The sequence below is a fragment of the Diadema antillarum genome, unplaced genomic scaffold (assembly GCF_040938485.1).
Source record: "Diadema antillarum isolate AM-2024a unplaced genomic scaffold, OU_Dant_1.0 scf00000070, whole genome shotgun sequence".
Taxonomy (NCBI): domain Eukaryota; kingdom Metazoa; phylum Echinodermata; class Echinoidea; order Diadematoida; family Diadematidae; genus Diadema; species Diadema antillarum.
The window spans coordinates 457996-479659 of record NW_027270959.1 but is presented as its reverse complement, the minus strand read 5'-3'; positions in this window follow the sequence as shown (position 1 = coordinate 479659).

Here is a 21664-nt window from a genome sequence, read left to right as displayed (position 1 = left end):
CTTTTGATGTACAATGCATATGTCCGTTTGTGACCAAACTTGGATGATAGACGTCCCTTGGGGAGTTGAAGGCCACCACAAGATCAAAGGTCACAGACAGGAGTCAACGAACTTTAAGGGGCCAACGTTCAGTTTTTACGGCGCGGTTTGATTATGGCTCAAAACTTTTGATCCACATGTCTGTTTGTGACCAAACTTGGATGGTAGATGTCCATTGGGAAGTTCAAGGTCACCACGAGGTCAAAGGTCACAAACAGGGGTCAACGAACTTTTAGGGCCCAATGTTAAGTTTTTACGGCGCGTTTCGATTATGGCTCATAACTTTTGATCCATATGTCCGTTTGTGACCAAACTTGGCTTGCAAATGTCCCTTGGAGAGTTGAAGGTCACCACAAGGTCAAAGGTCATAGGCGGGGCAATGAACTTCCGGGAGTTGGAAAAACATTGATTTCTTCAATGCGAATGGGCGAGACACATTTTGGCACGTGCCTTGTTTTCTGTATCCTAATGGTCTCCTTGTTGGTGAGCATATATCTTATTTCATTTTTATAACGTTTTCTCCACGTTCTTGCATTCCATTTGGATTGTGCTTTTTCCTATGAGTATGTTGATCTGTTTTCGGGGTTTTTTTCCTCGGTTTTACACTTTTTCTCCTCTCAAACGTTTGTGTTTAGTGTTTATTTGTCTGCTGTGGGAGTTTGTTTTTTTACATTTAAAAAAAATTTTATTGTGATCTCTTGCACCCAGAATGTTAACAAATACACACTTCAATCTTTAGTGTCGTCTTCGTTTGTACAATCTCCCCGTCATCTCTGCTTGCATTTGATAGAAGTTGAATAACTATACACGTATTTTCATTTTTTTTTCTTTTGCTACATTTTGTTGGGACAATGAACCCTTGCAGTTCATTCTGCACGTTATCCAATTAATGCTTTATAGCCAAGGAAAAGCTCCCAGTAGAATTAAATATCTGCGTCTTATCCGTCTTGATAATCGCAGATTTTTCGTCAACCTCGTACCTCCCTCCAAAAGTTAATAACCTTCAAATCTCTTTACGTTCTAAAACAAGAGTTCATTGCTTCGATATCATAGGTTATATGGCAATTTAAGGGCACTACCGGATGATAACAAGTTTAAAGGGGATGGGAGGGGGAAAGTGGACTTCAATTAACGAAGATGTAAAGAGAAATTCGTACAAGCACTTGTGCAACGTATATGCGGTGTAAATTGCCTTTTTATCAATGATATACTAGTTTGAATAATGTTATTACTGCTTTATTGATAATGTTAAAACAAAAAGAGAACCCAGATTAGCTCTTGTAGTGCATTTTTCGTACACTCTTTTTCGCGAAGTAATATTTCTGTGAATTGTCTCACCATTTTAGTTCAAATGTTCCTGCCGTTGCCCGATATCCATCGAACTTGGAGTTATCACGATATCCATCAAACTTGTTGAATATCCCTCGAACTTGGATGTTCCTCAAACTTGGATATCCCTCGAACATGGATATTCTTCGAACTTGGATATCCCTCGAACTCGGATATTCCTCGAACTTGGATATCCCTCGAACATGGATATCCCTCGAACTTTGGATATCCCTCGAACTTTGGATATCTTCGCTTGACTGTCTTCTCGGCAATGAAAAAGCAATCTGCAGACTTGTTCTGAGATATCGTTGCCTTTAACCAAAATGCATCACCTCTAGGCCTCAAGTAGTTCAGATGTCCTGGTTGCATTAGTCCTGGCTGCATCATGTACCTAAAAGGTCCATCCTCCATGGTTGCATAGGTCATTTTGTTGAGCAACACAATTTATCTATATTTCCCATGCCGTTCGGTCATATTTTGCCATTAGTTTGTGTATACTGCGCATGGCGGAGTATAAAGTGGTGTGTCACATTCTTTATTTTATCTCGTAACAGCATCACCAGTGTTATCAAAATAGAATTCGATTCTTGTTCAAAAAACACCACAGACAACAACACTCAAACACATAAGCAAACACAAATAGACACACACACGCGCACGCACACAAACACACACCACACACACCCTCACACACACGCCAGAACGCATCGTTTTACTGTTTCATGTAAGTATCATTTTGTTGATTCGAATAATGAAAGCTTTTAAATCATTCCAAATTGGTTTGGAGCTAAGTTGCAGTTGCTGCATTGAACTTGTGATCCCACAGTCATCACCACTTGTTGCGTATAATGCCCTTTACCATTTGACGGCACAGTTTTTAATTATCCCCAAGATCTTGTATTAAGTATATAACCCCGCATATCAATCTACCATGTCTTCTTTCACTATCTGTCGTATAAATGTTGAGTATGGTGAGTATATAGGCTCCTTAATTCCCCCTTCAACATTGTTATTTGTCTTAGTAAGCTCTTAATCTCATATCTATAATCCATCCGGTTATTTTCTTTTCTTTTTTTCTTTTTTTTTACTTACTTGCCTCTTCATTTTTTTTTCGTCGTTTCGGTCATCTGTGAAATTTATGTCCCTTTTTGGTGTCATGGCAACAACCTGGATATAGATCATGCAGATGAAGATGGCGCTGAACATTTCTGACCCTTTGAAGGGAAGGTCCATGGACTACATGCAATGTTGACTTGCATCGAATACAGTACAAAGGCATTTTATGGCATTATTTACTATTTGCAGATGAAACAAGAACCCAGATTTAGTGCTTCAAAATGTTTCTAAAATGTGAGTTAGAGATATAGAAACTACCGACAATGATCAATGTAAAAATTGAATCAGTATAGTCAATGTTAAGTATTGTTTCATTTACAAAATGTGAACAATAGGTATAACAAAAATGTTTCTAGACTCAACCGTCTACAGTTATGGTTTATTGAGAAAAATGGTTATATCTTCTTGTATTTCAGGCTTTATTACAAAATTTATATATGGTAGGATGTTCGTGATACAGCTGACGTACACATATGCATCAAATATGATATCTCGAACATTTTATAAATCACTGCTCCCAATGGTAAACAGTACCTTTAAACAGATCAGCAACAATTTCATCGTACTCGGAGGAAAACAATTATGAAATTATGAAACATGTAGATTTCACGTGTGCTGCCAAAAGAAACGGTGATGTCATTCATAAGCACATATGCAAATGAATGATGACGTCATCTCCAACAAGTTTCCTTAGGATGCACAGAAATTTTCACAGTATAGTCGCACTGTTGTAGGTAAATCCTAAACGTTTCCAAAGATACTTCAACTAAATGTGTATCTCGACAATTCCTTAAACTTCCAAGCTGAAGCAGGCTTGCATATGACGAACGTAACGTTGTCAGACTGAAGTAGGGAAATGGAGTAGAGAAGGAAAGAGTGAGAGAGAGAAAGCCTGCTAGTTGGGGGAAGTCGTGGAACTGAAGTTCAATGTTGACAGACACCTTATACGCTACGATGAGAAGCTAATATTTGGATGTTGTAAACATTGAGCTCGGTTTACCTCCCGCGTCAACTCTGCACCAGTAGCAGGGAGAAATATAAAGAAAGAATGAGAAAGAGAGAAGGGGGAGGGGGCATACCGAGAGGTGAGATGAGGCACTCATGTGATCTGTTCTTGGTAAGAAGAAGGAGGGTTTGGCTCAGGAGATCACGTTTACCATTTAGCTCTTCCTTTATTTGGGGGGGGGGGGGATGGGGGAGATGAGGTCACTTGTGTTTTCTCTCAAAAGTTTTACATTCCAATGAAGTTAACAAAACTTCTGAAAGAGTCATAAAACTCAGTCTAGAGCATCTGATGATGACTTTCGAAAAGAGTTAGGCAAAAAAAAAAAAGCAAACAAAGGGTGATGTGATTCGTCTGCAGACACTGTTGTAGATCTTTTTGTTTGTTTGTTTCATTTGTTTGTTTGTTGTTGCTTTTTCTTGCTCTCAGAGGTTATCACGTAATGTAGGTAGTATAAATGTAAAAGCAATGAGGAGGATTACAGTCCAATTTTACTACCGGTATGTGATTTTCAGTAGTTTAGGGAAAAGTTAAGTTCATCCTTATGTAACCATGGTAACAGCACAATTCCATTTCATCGGTCTCCCTCATTAGTCTGTCTCTCGTTCCTGCAGGTCGGCATCTCGAAGAACATGTTCTGCAGACCGCCTTCTCCAAGCTCATCAAAGATGGAGACGTTGCCATGGAAACGATCTGAGTGCCAGGTGTCCTCCGGATTCCTCCCAGCTTCGCGACACGAGACTTCACGAGAGTCTGTTGAAGACCGTCGACTCCCAATCTAGAGCAGCCGCAGATAGCGAGAACATTGTGTGTTGGGTTATACTTGCGCACTGTGTTCGCGGCGTTCATATAGACACGAATGTCCTATGTAGGAGACACCAAGCATGGATGCAATGTTATGTACAATGTAGTTGACATTTGGATGAGAAGTTGGAGAATGCGCATTTTCACACGGATTTTTAAAGAGTTCTGACGGTACAATGTGCTACGAAACTGCAACATCCCAGAACACCGAGGAAGCTGCTCAAACTTCTACGGCCATCTACGCCCAAACAAAACTTGGTACCGCTACTGATAATGATAATAGAACGGTAAAAAATGACAGTAGTGATATGATCTTACCTACAGTGGGCATCCTTTTCGGTGTTCAAATTGATCTTTCACAGGACCCTGTCATTATTGTTACCCCCAGCCTTGCCAGGTACCATTTCTACACCTAAAAACATCTTGTTCAAGGACGTAAGCACTTGACGGAACTCGAATTCAGGACCTCTGTATCAAAGTCAAGAGTCTTATCAGTGTTATCCACTAGACCACAGTACCCCCACTGTAAGAATATTGATGATACAGTGCAATCTCGTTATAACAAACACGGTTATAACGAAATTCCGGTTGCAACGAAGTAAAGATTCAGGCCGCAACACTATCCGTTCTGTGTTTTTTATTGTTTATTCTTTTTTTCGATTATAACGAAATTTCGGTATAACGAACGAAAATTGCCGGTCTCGAGAACTTCGTTATAACGGGAGTCCACTGTAGTAATGGTGATGATGACGATAATAAATAATATTAATTATAATGATAGTGACAGTGATTATAACGATAATGATGATGATAATGACAATGTAAATAAAGGTCTATGATCTGGTTTAATTCGTGCTTCTCAACCGATGCTCGACAATAGGCCCAAAAATAAATATTAATAAAGTGTTAATATTTTGATCCAACTTGGCCTCAAAAATAATTGTACTGACAAAAATGGTCCTCGGAATGGCCAAGTGAAAACGATAGAGAGGTAACAATAGCATGAGAAGCACTCTGCTCGAGATTCATCAAGGCTCGGTCTTCAAATTCATTTCGAGGAATATTCACATTTCGCAAAGCTCATGGCCGCTTACAAAGAAATAAAAAACGACCTCAGTAATCATTAGAGATTGTCCTGTTTTGTGCGCCACAATTGGTCAGTGACGCGTCCAATTGCAATAAGAGATTTTTTTAAAAAGGGGGCAAACGCAGATATAACTATGATTACTGAGTTTTCATCATATGAACAAGTACGTTGTTTAAATCAGAATAACATCATCTTTGAATTAACTTTTTTTTTTCTCACCCCAGTCATTGCCAGTAGTGGCGTATTTATCATGTGTAGTGTAATATCAATACTCTGAAGTAAAAAAGAAAGTGGAAATAGATTTAATCATAAATTCCTTATATTCCGCCAAGTTTATGATGGGGGTACCTTTCTCTTGTGTGCGGTTTACCCCTTTAATTTTCAGATGTCATAATTACATCATATTGCAACGCTTGAAGTGTAACATGCGTGTTTCAAAAATGTGAAAATGTGTCTTTGAATCTAACTTGGCAACAATGTTGTTGTTGGGTTTTTATTTTGATAGGATGGCGCGTACGTCACGTTGGTTCGTGTGTGTGTCAAAAAGGTTTCTTTATTAGATAAAAGCCATGGACCACCTGCAGTTAAAACTTAGTATTTAATATACATCTATAGTATGATATTAGGTTCAACTACCTCGACGAAAACTATAATTCTTACTGTAGCAAATAGCTACTAGGCCTTGTGCCCTGTTGTTACAGTGTAATGTTGCTCATAACGTTGCTATCTGGGAATATGCAGTAAGGCCCGATAGTATGCGAGCACAATGACGTCATGTGAAATGAGCAGCAATCGCAAAACGGACAAGCAAGAGAAAAAAAAAAAAGACCCTTCACTGGCAGTTATGATGTGATCAAGATCCCAAATGATCCGAAATCTGATATTTGATTAAAAATACGCAGCGTTTGAATACTTCCAGCAATAAAATTGTCTGTAATCGTCATTAAGGCTAGAGTGTGATTGTGTAGAAATAGTAACACAGATGACAACGATGGTGGTGATTAAGATGATAACGATGCACTTGAGATGTTGAAAAGGGTTGTGATGTTGATGACGAAGTGGCCTTTAGAGATGACGGCAATGGTGGCGATGATAAGATGTGATAAGACGACGATTAGGGTGGTGATTAGGATGGTGATGATGGTAATGATGATGTGTTGATGGACCTGATGAAGTTGATGGTGAAGACTGTGATTATCACTAATTATGATGATTAAGATGATGGGGATCATTTTGATAGAGGTAGGGATGAGGGTGACGATGATAGTGATTGATACGGATGAAGACACAATGGGAAACGAGATGGAGGAGGAGGGGGAGGAAGAAGAGCATGATTGACCCCGATGATACGAAAGCATAACCCTCGTTGCATCCGTCAAACATCGCTTTGCCATCGGTGTGCCTCATTTGCGCTGGCTTGTGATTTAAAACGGCGGACCCTCCAGAAAGATTTGGCCGAAATGATGAGGGGCTGGGGACATGCACTCTGACGACGATTTATGCGATATGTCTCTTTGCAGCCCAGTTATGGCTGATCGGGTCAGCCTAATGCGCTTCAATTCACGGAATCGTCATGTCGACAATCGACTTTGTGTAACTGCCTCCTTGAAATGTGGCTTTAGTTGTGGCATCCGGGAGAGTGCATTTGCCTCCGTACAAGTCGCAAATCATACTGAACGCATCCTCTGTCTGCCCCGCAAGGTTGTGGATTCCGATAATATGACAATTTTGTGTCGCACGCGAATAACGAATCATCTTCAAGAACATCGTGCACTCGACAGAGGAATTATGTGCTCTAAAGCTATACGGTTGAAATATTGAGGGCAATGTAGAACCACTATAACAGAAGGAGATTTTTTTTTAAACTCTGGACTGTGCGGCTTACACTACAAGCTTAAAGTGAGAATGACATTCAGCGGCTCTGAATACGCAAACGCGTAACGCGCACATCCTGAATTGTGTCTGTTGTTACTGTTCACATGTTGGTTGTCATTTATTTTCTTCAAAGCAATGATTACTTTTCGTAGTCGTTATACATAACATCAATCTAGTGGTTTGAAGACAATCTTTGCCGTTTATCATGGATTTGATTTTTTTTTTCGACAACGTGTAAGGTGTAGGTATGCGTACAATTGGAACTTGACCGTGTTTCGAACAGCACCAAACACAAATGAATGAAAAAGAAACCAGCAACAGCCAGAAGGTGATCTGGCTCAGTTAGCCGTACATTCGTTGCGAACACCAACACGTCAGTTAATGGTTCGATACCCAGTACGATTTGCGGTGGTGTCACATGGCGTGTATAGCCTGCTCTTGTGCACTACAGTCAGAATTCCCTCTCTTTCTCTCTCTCTCACACACACACACACACACGTGTCACTGTTTGAGGTGTCGATGAGCCGCACAGAAAGAGTTCTAGAAAAGTAGGTTGTAAATCCGTCAGAGCGGTCACAAAGGTTTACCGGCCAAAGAACTTGTCAGCGGTACCGATCAGCGTCATTTTGAGTTTACCCCCATGTGAAAAGACTGTTCATGCATACATTTGTATACCTCGAATGGTGCCGAAGGCATGACCGTTTGGGGTTATCCGTCTGTCTGCCCGTTCGTGTCAAATCTCGTCATCGCGATTTAAGAAGAAGAAGAGAGAAAAAAAAAAGCCGCTCAGCAAAATTTTCTTCCTACCTGGTCCAGTGGCGATGCTGTGCAGATGCGCTGTTTGAACTTTAAAGACAATTCCTCAAGGTCAAAGTTCGACAATCACTGAATTTTTGGCTACAACTGGCATTTTTCAGTTATGATTTCACCTGTGGTTAGCAATGGGAATTTCATACTTTTTAAAAGGAAAACATAAACAACGATCATTTGAGTAGAGCAACAGGTCAAAGATGACACTGACAGTGTAACCTTTCAAGCAGTTGAAATCAACAGAAACAAAATAAGAAAATACAGGGCACATACAATGTACACACCCTTATGGACAGACAGGGAACCTCCAGGCTTGCCAGAAGAACAGCCCTCATAGCGAAAGAACTAGCACGGTACAAGTTGGACATTGTAACCCTTAGCGAAACACGCTTAGCAAATGGAGGATCAATCTATTGGAGGATATACCTTCTTTGGGAAAGGAACTGCAGAAAGTGGGGACAGAAAACACGGACTAGCCTTCGCCATCAGGAACGGAGTCCTTCACCAACTACCAGACTTACCCACTGGCATCAATGAGCGTTTGATGAAGCTCTGCTTCACACTCTCTCCGTCTCGGCACATCACAATCATTAATGCCCAAAACTCTTACCAGCAGCGAGGATGCAAAAGAAGCATTCTACGAGAATCTCGACTCCATGGCGTCAAGAAGTCCACTCCGGCAAGCGATAAACTCGTATTGTGCTCGGGGATTTCAATGCTAGAGTAGGAAAAGACCATGGAAGCTGGAATGGAGTGATTGGCAGCCATGGACTGGGAAAAATGAACAGCAATGAACTGCTTCTCCTCACCATATATGTATGCTGAGAGCCAACTAATCTCCACCGATACAATCTCCTGAATGGCCGAAAAATACAAGACAACTTGGATGCATCCTAGATCCAAACAATGACACCCTATTGACTATGTCATTGTCCGAACCCTGATTGGCTGGAAATGTCCCAATTTCACATAGTAACTATGTGAAATTGGGACATTTCAACATAAACCACTCTGTGTGACCGTGTGTTTGTTCCATAAGGGAAGGCGTGACGTTCAGGATGTCTGGATCACAAGAGCTAGGAGGGTAGCTGAGTGCTGGACTGACCACCGAATGATCAGAGTTATCCTCAGTCTACACATAGTACCGGTACATCGCAGGAGACCAAAACACTTTCGTCCATTGTTCAACACAGACAAGCTGAGAGCGCCAGCTGTGAAAGAGCAGTACCGAACTCATCTGGATGAAGTACTGGCTGCCCATGGACCCCTAACCGGTGATCCAACAGAAAAATAGAACAGGTAGAAACTGATGATTACTGGAACGACTTAGGAGGTACTCGCATTCAAGAAACGAGCCCACCAAGTCGCTGCATACATTAAACGAGAAAGCAACATTAATTCCACGTCCAGAAAAGACCATTTCAAACACCTGCAACATAAGGCTTAACGGGAGCTACGGGCCGAGCCATGCTGGTGGGACAGAAAAGCTGACGACGTCCAGCAACTCAAAGGAGTTTTTTAGATATCTAAAGACTGTGTTTGGCTTGCAAAAGCCTAGTACTACCCCCACTTCTTGCAGCTGACCGAATGACACTATTCAAAAACAAAGAGAGCATCGATACTCGTTGAACAGAATATTTCTCCACACTCCTGAATAGGCCCTCTAGTGTTGACACCGGAGTCGTAGAACACATTGATCAAAGACACCCCCCCCCCCCCCCAGTGGAAGATCTTAAATTTTCATCCATCCTTTGATGAAGTCCTGAAGGCTATCAACCAGACATGTCCTGGAGAAGCTGGGATGGACGGCATTCTTTCTGAACTGTTTAAAGCTGCATCCTCGGTATTCACAGCATCCTTGTCAGCATCTGAGCTGAAGAAATCATGTCTTACAAATTAATGGATGCCACAGTAATTCAATCAAAAACAAAGGCAACAAATCGGATTTTGTTAATTATAGGGGCATATTGCTTCTGTCTATTGCCGGTAAGATACTGACCCGTGTCATCCTGAATCGCCTGATCACCAGCATCTCCGAATCATTCCTGCCAGAAGCCCAGTGCGATTTCAGTCCAGGCCGCAGCAATGTTCTTTACGGTGAGGCAGGTCCAAAATAAGTGTGTAGAACAGAACTTGGATCTGTACCTCCTTGACCCTACCAAAGCATTATAAACAGAGAGTTCCTCTGGATGATTCTTGCCAAACTTGGCTGCCCAACTAAGTTTGTGAATCTCATTCATCATTTCCATGATGGAATAGAAGGTCTCATATCCTCTCTAACGGTGGAACTTCAATGTGTACTCAACGAAGCTTTACGGGACCTTGAGCAAGAGCTGTACCTGTGATACAGACTAGATGGATCGCTCTTTGACCTGCGGAGACAGAATGAAGTACAAAGACTGCCGGGCGACTCCACCAGCCATCACCAAGACCCACACCAACCTTGCCAACCATCCTAGCTGGAAGCATAATTTCTTCTGACGGTAGTCTGGACAAAGAGATACCCACGCTCATCAGCAAAGCAAGTCTGTCACTTGATCGCCTGCGCTCACCAGTGCTGAACAACAAGAACATCAAGCTGAAAACGAAGATCATGGTGTACAGGGCAGTTTATGGATGTGAAACTAGGACCCTCTACTGAAAGCACCTCAGACAGCTTGAACACCTCCACATGAGAGCACTACGGTCAATCCAAGGGGTAAAATGGCAGGACAGAGTAACATACCTATAAGTCCTCATTGGAACAGGTCTCTACAACACTGAATCCGTGACTGTGAATGGTCAATTCCGGCGGACTGAACATGTGATTCGAGTGGATCGTCTTCCACGCTAAATTCTCTGTGGTGTACTCTCCTACGGCCAAATACGAATAGGACGGCCAAAGAAGAGATGCAAAGACTGCATCAAAGACACTCTCAAGCGTAATGACATTCCTCCACAAAAACTTGAGGTGTTTGCTGGAGATCGGCAGCACTGGCGTGACCTGACAAAGGAGACCCTGTCTACCTGCGAAGACAAACACCGGGAGGGAATCACCAGTGCTAGAGAACGCAGGAAGGCCTCCATCTCCACGGCACCACTACCAGCATCATTCCAGTGCCCACGCTGCCCTCGCATGTGTGCCTCAAGAAGTGGAACTGTCAGCCACATCCGCGCCCATGATAGTCCAGATACTGACCGATTTTAATCGTCAGCGTTCCCCACACTAATACACGCATACATGTATGTACGCCACACTCAACGCAACAAACCGCTGATCGCGACACCCAACCAACTGGTACTCCCCGAAACTCAGGATAGGTAATTTTGTGTAATTCAGACGCCATCAACGTCTGTGGTAGGCACACTGCTATGAATACAGTCCGGGAAGTGGACTGGATAGGCCCATGAGAGACGGTAGCACAACCAAGAAGACATTATCGACTCGATGGTGTGACCAGTGATGATTTGAAATGAATGTCCAGCGGTACAATACTTTGACGGACAGCGAAGAAAAGAGTTTATGATCATTTGCATTAAATGTCACAGGTTAAGTTCAAAGTTCCAGTTCCAATGTCCATTTCCATTGTCACAATACAGCCCTTTTTACACTTGTGTTTCTTAACCCCGGACTTTCTCTAACCCAGGACTATTGTTAGTCCCGTACCAATTTTTTTCAGCTTTTTACACTCGCTAATTAGTCCCGTACTATCTCTTGTCCGGGGCTAAGGAGAAAACTGACCTTTTTACACTTGTATTTCTTAGCCCCGGACTTTCCAAACCACATGAATATTCATGATTACGCTGTGTACTGTACACGTACACGCACGCACCGGCAGCACTTGATTACCTCGTTTCTGATTGGTCAGTGAGGGTCGGACTTCGTCTCCGTCGCTTAGCCCAGGGTTATTTTTTCGTTCTGTTTACACTCACTTGCTTGGCACCGCAATTGCGGTGCTAACCCTGCTATTTTGCAGGGCCAGATAGGACCGGACTATCGGTGGGGCTAGCCCACTTTGGCAAAAACGAGTGTAAACAGAAAGTGGGCTAAGGATAGTCCCGTACCAACGGTGGGGCTAAGGCCCCCCCCCCCCCTTAGCCCCACCTTTGGTACGGGACTAAGCAAAAATTTACAAGTGTAAAAAGCCCTTACTATGGTAATTTCCAGTCATTGCTCCAGCTGAGAAAGCTCAATAACAAAGTAATTTGGTGGGTATGGCAGAGACAAATAATTATTTGCATGAACATAATAACGGTAGCAGATCAAAGATCACGTCAGAGGTCACTGTACTGTGGTTGTCACTCCTCCTACTGTATTATGATTATTATGGTGAAAAGGTCAGAAGTATTAAAAAACAAGCAAATAAACGAATAGTTCCTTGACCGATAGGGGTCTGATGTCAAGGGTTAGAGTCAAAGGTCACCAAATTGAGCTAACGATGATTTCAAACCGTAATAAAAGCTCCATAAACGTCATTGATAGAAACAGAGTTAGACATATTTCCTCTGTTCAGAAAAGGCTGAGGTTATTTTCCAGACCAGTTATCAAAATCGAGGAAGTTTGTCAAGATATGAAGGAAGGACCATTACAGACCAAGGAAAGCAATCAAATATTTATAACCAAGTCAGGGGACCGACGACTTGCATTCCAATTCCAAGGGCTTGGCAATGAGGAGAGTGTCCCTTGCCTATTGAATGCACTGTCGCTGCACTCAAACAGACTCGAACCCGGGACCTCAAGACTGAAAGTCAGTGGTATCATCCACTGAACCACAACATCGATAAGCAGTGAGACTGGAAAATGGCATCAATGATGGTCATCATGCCATGTACACACACACACACACACACACACGGATGTAGAGAAAGAAAGTAAGATTGAAAATGATTGATCGATCTCGCCTGTGATATAGGTCTAATCTGTAACTATATAGTGGGCCAGCCAGAGCCTCATCAGTTTACTCATACCAAAGATACTGAAATAAATTCACCAAAATATCACACAAAATATGCCCTACAATCCTGTTAAAAAAGAAATGATAAGGTGTGGTTGACGAGGGTGAATCCCTCTTCAAAATACACCTCATTAGGAGGCTGGATATGCTTTCTTTTAAATTTTCGGGTGTACATTTTTGTTTCGGCGTAGAAAACACGTGACATTTTGAGTGGTAGAATCGGAGTCTTTCCTTTAGGACCTCTGAGCACAGTTTGAGTAGAAAAGGCCCACTCGAAATTTCAGGATTGGAGTGAAATAAGTTTGTTTACGCATAGATATCAAACACAAAAGACACTGAAACTTCGTGTACTTTTATGATCCCATTTTGATATTTAATGGGAATTTACTTGCAACAGATGTGAGACCTTTTCGGGTGTGAGACCCAGCAGCAGCGCCGTCCACGGTGACCGGAAGTGCAGAGTGCGCGTGATCAACGGGGCGTGTCCTGTTGGTAATATAGATTATTTTCCTTTATAGTGATGTTATCACTATACCAGCGACTTTATATGTCTTTAACGGCAGCGGTCGGGGCCAGCCAGCGATATTATCCTTGTCAGCTTAACAGTTGGCTAAATACTAGGCTAATGAATTACAGGAATTCACCCATATCGCTTTATTTGTGTTATTGTTTCGCTTTCTCTTAGTGGGGGCAAATGACAAACAAATGATACTGTGAACAGAATGCAATTGGATGAAGGTCATTTGAGGGCTAATGACGCATAGGTTCACGCGATGATTACGTCGTAACTTTGTGCCGCTCTGATTGACAAGGAAAATAGTTTATTCAATCTATTCAGCGGGGACACCAATTGAGGATCATTTATGGCTTTCCATAATCACCGATTATTCGCAAACTGTTGAATAGGCTTACTCCCAGCCATATCGTTGATTCAAACTTTTAAAGACGACATGTGACCAAGCTTCCATGTTGATAACGCTTAGTGTCTTCTTTTTTTTTTTAACTCATATTTATTCCCTTCACTTAATCTATAAACCTCATCTCACTTTCGTAAAATGTACTTTATTTCATTTTACTTATTCTCTAAATTTGTTTTGTTTTGTTAATTCTAAATTCAGTTTCTTACTCTTTTTGTTATTGAATGGCACTTTATTATCATCACTCTCTATATATATTTTTTTATCATTTCTTTCATTTTATTACATTGTATCTGTAGCCCCCCCCCCACCCGTCGTGGATATAGAAATACAAACAAAAAATGCTCACATAATACGTATACATGTTCTTTATTTTCATGGTTTTTTTTAAGTCAGTATAAATTTGTCAAATGAAAAACATCAAAATATACGAAACAAGAAATCTGATAAGGTCAACACAAAATAAAGTGCTGACACATCACGTAGATCGGGACACCGTTTCATGAAAGTTGCCAGCCCGGGCAATTTAGTGAAATCCTTGGTTTTGATTGGCTGAGAAGCTCCTGGTCAATGACTGTTGTTATGGTGACTGACAAAGCATTATCACGACTACAGACATGATCAAGCACATATAGGACTAATCTAAGAGCGGGAATTTCTGAAATATATATATATATATATATATATATATATATATATATATATATCCACCCTTCTAAAAATATTAAGAACACAGTGTCCCACAGTATGAATACATTATTAACAGTGTGAAATCTCCAGACATGCATTGTTAGATTCGAGCGTTGTCACATAGCCGACTATCGGAACAAATTATTTCAGGTCAATTCAGTTCAACTTATTTCCACAAATCTGATAGAAAAAGACAATTACATTGTACATCACAGCATACAAGGGACATCATATAGGCAAATAAAAAGTATACGAAACATTGGCTTCATATCAAGAGAAGTGGAGGAATCAACATAGGCTTAAACCAGCCTTTCAAGGTTAATCCCCAAGACAAGACAAGACACACATCATAAACAACTTAAACACTTAAGACATTACAAAGTACAAAACCGACAAGAGACAAAACAAGGCAAGTCAGCATAATTTGTTCGTCCTTATACATAATAATAATTTAATTAAGAATCATAAAAAGCAGAAAAAATTATAAGTTGACTTAATAGATGTATTTTATATCTTTTCTTGAATAAATTCAGACTGTTCATACACTTCAAATCATTTGGCAAGGCGTTCCATAAAGAAGGACCAGCATAACATATATTGAGTGATTATATCTATAATTTGGAATATATAAATTATAACATTGCCGAGTATTAAATGTGTTTCTAACCTGAGTAAAAGTGAAATGATTACCGAGAAATTCGGGCAAGATATTAAGAATGAGTACATAAAAATGCAGACAGCAAATTTGTTCATATCATACACTGTTAATAACCTAGCGATAAGATAAACCTTATATATATTCGAATGCAGAATGTTAACGTAATAGCACTGATACACGGTTGAACATGAATATAATATTATCTTGTTCACCGTGCCCACTCAGGACGGCATGCATGAGTGCGTATGTAGTATATATTATATGATATGCCGCTTGTTGTGGCGCTCGTGGCGGCGTGCAAATCGTTTCTAAAATGTCATTCAGCCATGTATCCAAAGCGTTGATCAAAGCTATAGATGTATATTTAATACTCTGGAGTGGACGCTGATGCTATATGTCCGCCAGAAACATTGCGATTAATTGTGACAGCGTGCGGCCGACCGTAGCAGCGGCATTCGTATTTAGTCAAATCTCAATCCCCTATTAGTTAAAAATGAGGAGTGACAACCACTTTTATTTGTTTAGTTATTTATTTTTCTGTTGAACTCTTTTCCACGAAATTCATCTGCTAATGACAGTCGGCAACATTATGTATATGTTATTTATGTGTATGCATATATCTGTGTGCTTATTATGTCTTTCTATTTCACCTTCCCATTTCTCTAAATGTGAATGTGAAAGAAAAAATTAAAGGCATAATTCACCATTTGCAGATGAAACAGAAACAGTGCTTTGGTACTTTAGAATAGTTCTAAAATGTGAGTTAGGGATAGAATGAACCACTGCAAAAATTTGAATGGGTAAAATCGAGGTTAAGTATTGTTAAATATACAAAATGTGAACAATAGTCATAATAAAAATGTTTCCAGACTAGACCATCTACCAATACGGTTTATTAAGAAAAATGCAGATATCTCCTTCTATTTAAGGCTTAATCGCGAAAATCTTATAATGTGATAGGATGTTTTGTGGTACAACAGACCTACATAATAATGTCATATCTTGAAAAAAAAAATAGATCACTGTTCCCAAACGTAAACAGGACCTTTAACGATTCCAGAGTTCCTTTACATTATAATTATGCTGCCACTGAAAACTCCCAAAACTCATCAAATTACATGTAACTATGACGATGAATTGAAAATTCGACAATCCATTTTGCTTGAAAATCCAGACCATGATCAACCAATGACACTTTTATTGACACGTAGTTGATGTAAACTGAGATTCATAGGTGCCGGAAGTGGGGGGGGGGGGGGGGGGGGCAGGGGGGGCGCCCCCCCCCCCCCAATCCAAAAAGTGGGGGGGGGGGGCAAAACGCATTCCCCCCCCAAAAAAAAAAAGCCCCCCCCCCAAAAAAAAAATATATAGTAATAATAATAAAAATAAATGAATAAACAAATAAAATAAAATAAATATGTATATATATATATATATGAATAAAAGAGAAAAAACATGGCTACAAACGGCAGCTTTTGGACTGTAAAATGTCAAAATTTTTAAGCTCGCTCGCTTCGCTCGCTCGCACCCAGCAGTTGAGCCCGGTGCGCCTCCCCCTTACTTTCTAAAGCGAAAAACATAGCTACGACGGCAGTTGTTGGACTCTAGAATGTCAAAATTTTCAAGCTCGCTCGCTTCGCTCGCTCGCATTGAATCGTTTTGCCACTCTCCTAATGTTGCTGCCAGTAATTGCCAGCAGTTGCGCCCGATGCCCCCCCCCCCTTAATTTCCAAAGCGAAAGGTATAGTTACAAACGGGAGTTTTGGGACTGTAACATGTCAAAATTTTCAAGCTCGCTCGCTTCGCTCGCTCGCATTGAATCGTTATGCCACTCTCCTAACGTTGCTGCCAGTAATTGCCAGCAGTTGCGCCCCGATGCCCCCCTTAATTTCCAAAGCGAAAGATATAGCTACAAACGGGAGTTTTGGGACTGTAACATGTCAAAATTTTCAAGCTCGCTCGCTTCTCTCGCTCGCATTGAATCGTTATGCCACTCTCCTAACGTTGCTGCCAGTAACTGCCAGCAGTTGCGCCCGATGCCCCCCCCCCCTCCTTAATTTCCAAAGCGAAAAATATAGCTACAAACGGGAGTTTTGGGACTGTAAAATGTCAAAATTCTCAAGCTCGCTCGCTTTGCTCGCTCGCATTGAATCGTTATGCCATTCTCCTAATGTTGCTGCCAATAATTGCCAGCAGTTGCGCCCGATGCGCCCCATTTATTTCCAAAGCGAAATATATAGCTACAATTAAAACTCCAGTTTTGGAACTGTAGAATATCAAAATTTTCAAGCTCGCTCGCTTCGCTCGCTCGCATTTTATTGCTATGCCATTCACCTTATGTTGCTGACAGTATATCATTTCACACCGTCATTCCATAATCCATGTAAGGAAAATGTACAATGTTCCTCAATGACTGCGTTGTTGAATGTATCACATTCCGTAATGTATTGTAGTCCCATTATTGCTCACGCACACACCCACAAGCATACAGACCGTCAAAATTACTTTATGGTTCCCCCCATGTTTCGACCCACCGTACGCCACTTTACATATACATATACATATATATATATATATATATATATATATATATATATATATATATAATAGATGTGTGTGCGTGTGCGTGTGTGTGTGTGTGTTTGTGTGTGTATGTGTATAATTATTGTGTAACATATGCATGGTCTAATCTTGAGCCCCCCCCCCCCCCCAATGTTTGCCCCCCCAATCCAAAACTGCTTCCGGCGCGGGTGACTGAGATGAAGCTGTGGCAGGGATTTGGGGTCATGAACATAATAAAAGACAATAAGGTTTCAGTGCAAAATCTCTGAAATGAATCGTATGTACATGATTTTCCATGTTTTAATTCTTTTTAGAATCATCAAAAGTAATGAGTAATCAGTGAATTGAGCTGCTTTTTTTTTCCGCAAGCCAAATAAAATCTGGCTCACTGTGTTACACACTAAGTCATGACGTTTACTTTTAAATGGGAGAGTGAAATCAAGTGTACAAAATGTCAAAAATTCCCCCAAAATCGGGCCTAGAAATGAACAAAATTGGAATTTCAAACTTCCAAACTCCAAAGTGATGGGTGCTGTTCGTTGTTCCAAAGGTTCGCTATTCCGAAGGTTCGTTATTCCGAAGGGTCGTTACTCCGAAACACACAAATTCCTTATACCTATATAGAGGTTCGTTAATCCGAAAAAGAAAGAGGGTTCGTTATTCCGAACATTTGTGGCGTTATTCCGAAGGTTCGTTATTCCGAAGATTCGTTAATCCGAAGGTTCGTTAATCCGAAAATGAAATTCGGAACAACGAACCTTCGGAATAACGCATCTTCGGACTAAAGAGCCTTCGGAATAACGAACCTTCGGAATAACGAGCTGTAACCGAAGTGATGATGTCATCACCTCACGTGTCTCCCTTTTAATTGTGATGATGATGATGACGATGATGATCCACAGCATTTGTATAGCGCCATGTAATCTGTTGTAGAAACATTCAAAGGTGCTGACTCCACCAAAACAGTTAGCAATCCAGTGCCTGGTGAAAATGAGAGTCTTAACGAGGAAATTCAGTCCAAATATAAGTTAGTCTGACAGCTTGACAGAGTTCAAAAGTATAAATTTGATCGAAATCGGATGAATCTGTTGGAGAAACATTCAAAGGTGCTGACTCCACCAAAACAGTTAGCAATCCAGTGCCTGGTGAAAATGAGAGTCTTAACGAGGAAATTCAGTCTAAATATAAGTTAGTCTGACAGCTAGACAGTTAGTTAAAAAGTATAAATTTGATCGAAATCGGATGAAAAATAAGGAAGGTATGACATTTTGAAGTTTCGCTATTTTGGGGGGAAACAGTTCTTGAACAGTCAATACATGAATATGCAAATGGAAAAGTGAGCAAGTCATCCCCTTGCAACTTACCATAGTTTGTACATAAAATTTTGAAATTTCCACTTTTTCATTCAAACGCAATTACGCCCAAGGCTCAACTCCTCATATATCCAAATAATCACTATTCTGAAGTTATTCAACCAGCAATAACGTCATGTTTGAAACTTCAATGACAGAAACATTTAATTTTCGTCATTTTTTTTTTTTTTTTTTGTACACGATCAATGGAAAAATTGTGAGGGTATGACATGGCTAGTTCACTCATTTGCATATTCATACCCACTGTACAAGAACTATTTTGCAGAAATTAGCAAAACTTTGAAATGTCATAACTTCCGTATTTTTTATCCGATTTCAGTCAATTTTTTACCGTTGAACTCGTAAGATTTTACTTTTTTTTTTTTAATCAGACTAACTCATATTTGGACTGGATTTCCTCTTCAAGAGTGAGACTTTCAAGTGCCCTGGAGCTATACTTGTAGCTCCATGGAAGTGCTCCAATCCGTCGATTTCACAGATAAATGATGGGAGAGAGTTCCATGGCGAGGAGCAATAGGGGCCGGAAAACAGTCAGTCTCAATTGTACAGAATGATACAAATTATTCAAGTCTTGGATATTGTACATATTGTATGGTCATGTTTTTATGTCTTTGTATATAGTTTGGTCCTAAGTTGTACTCGTGGTCATTACTTTTTTCTTCACATTCGATTTCTACGGAGCCTAACGCCTAATAAGCTTTGATTTTATTTGATTTTATTTGATATGAAATACATTGTATATGGTTTATTGATATCAACATCGTCGCAGCCAAAGGCCAAATTGTGACATTTTTCATCAAATGAATAAAACAGAATGCATTAGAAAATCTTCGAAAACAATTCCAAATACACACACAGATGAAATACACATAAATATTCATAACGAACTAAAGTAAAATATACAAAGCTTAATTTCAAGTAGGTCCCATTGTATTTCTCTCATAGTACTTTATAGATTCGAATTTTGATAAACTAACCGCCTTGTCCCATTTTGGTAATATTCTATTGTACATCCAAGCTGAATATATTGTATCATTCTGTGGCGTTATATTTGATACATTTCCCCATGAAGATGTATGACAATCAATTGAAATTGATTTGAAATTTGAATAGAAATCATATTGTAAAGATGTATTCCTCGCATCAAATTATCGTAACCTTAACTTAGTTGACTGTTAGGAGGAAAGGGGTTGCATGTTATAAATCATTTAACAAAAAACAGAATTTTAATAATTGTGTGCAAACCAGTTGTACCAGGGTGATTAGATCATCACCTCTTCACATTTGTGCGTACTCAGTATTCGATAAATAAAAAAGAAAGAAATGACGATCTGTTGCGTTCCATAGCTACTGATATTGTATGTCCGAGTTCAACTTTCATCACTCTGACTTCACTCATTTCTATCAAGGTCAAGTTGACCAAGCGTTAGACTTTAATGGCTCGCCAGCCAGGTTGTTCACGGGGCCGATGACCCATAAATCAGACGGCAAGTCAATATTTTTGCAGGCCTCCCTGGCTGTTGACGAATAATTACGCTCGTTATAAAGCACAATTGGTACGAGGGACCAGCGAAGTGGGTGTAGGGGGTCTTGGAGTGTAACCTTGTTGAACATGAACGATTTACGAGGAAGTAAAAACTAACGAGAACATGTAGAACTTGTGATTAGAAACTACGTCCGTCCAAGGTAAGTGCGATCAATATGTCACATGGACTAATTCCCCTGGTTTGCTAGTAGGCTTGAAAAATAAACTCGTAAATAGCAAATTTTATTTCTTTTCTTTTTTGCCACCATTCCCTTACGTCAAGTGGATAACAAACGACCAAAAGTTAAATGCAGGTAGACGTGTTGTGTTCAGAATGTCGCAACCATACAAACCTCTTTCTCGATATCCCTTTTCCTCTCCATATGCAGGCAAACAACGATGACAGTCACACATATAGTACAGTATAGATTATGTTTCTTGAGAAGATTCAAGGCCGACACTTCAACGTGAACCAACTTTTTGAGGGATGAACATGAATGATCTCAGATCCACCTCGCTACCTTCACCAATACTGAGGAATTTTCGTGTTACTCTTCCAAAGTATTGCCGCCCATCCCTCCATGTCACGTGATTGTAATAGAATAGATGACGTCATACAAATGCCAAGGTTAGATATAACAAATGCACCTATACACTATTCTAAGATACCTCATAAAGGTCACGGGGGCTTTGTGCTTTTAAGAGCCAGATGAGATATTTCTGACAAGCATGTTTCTGACGGTACGACATTGCTAAACCTGATTCTTCTTCCATAATCATGCTTCATAGGCTCACACAGGGTTACATAACCATATTATATGCACGGAACGTTTGAAAAGGTGGGCTGCACTAGGAAAAGAATAATATATTGACGGCCAAATCTGTTTGACCATATTTCTTTTCTTCTTCCTGCTTTTATATTTCTCCTTTCTTTTCCTTCTT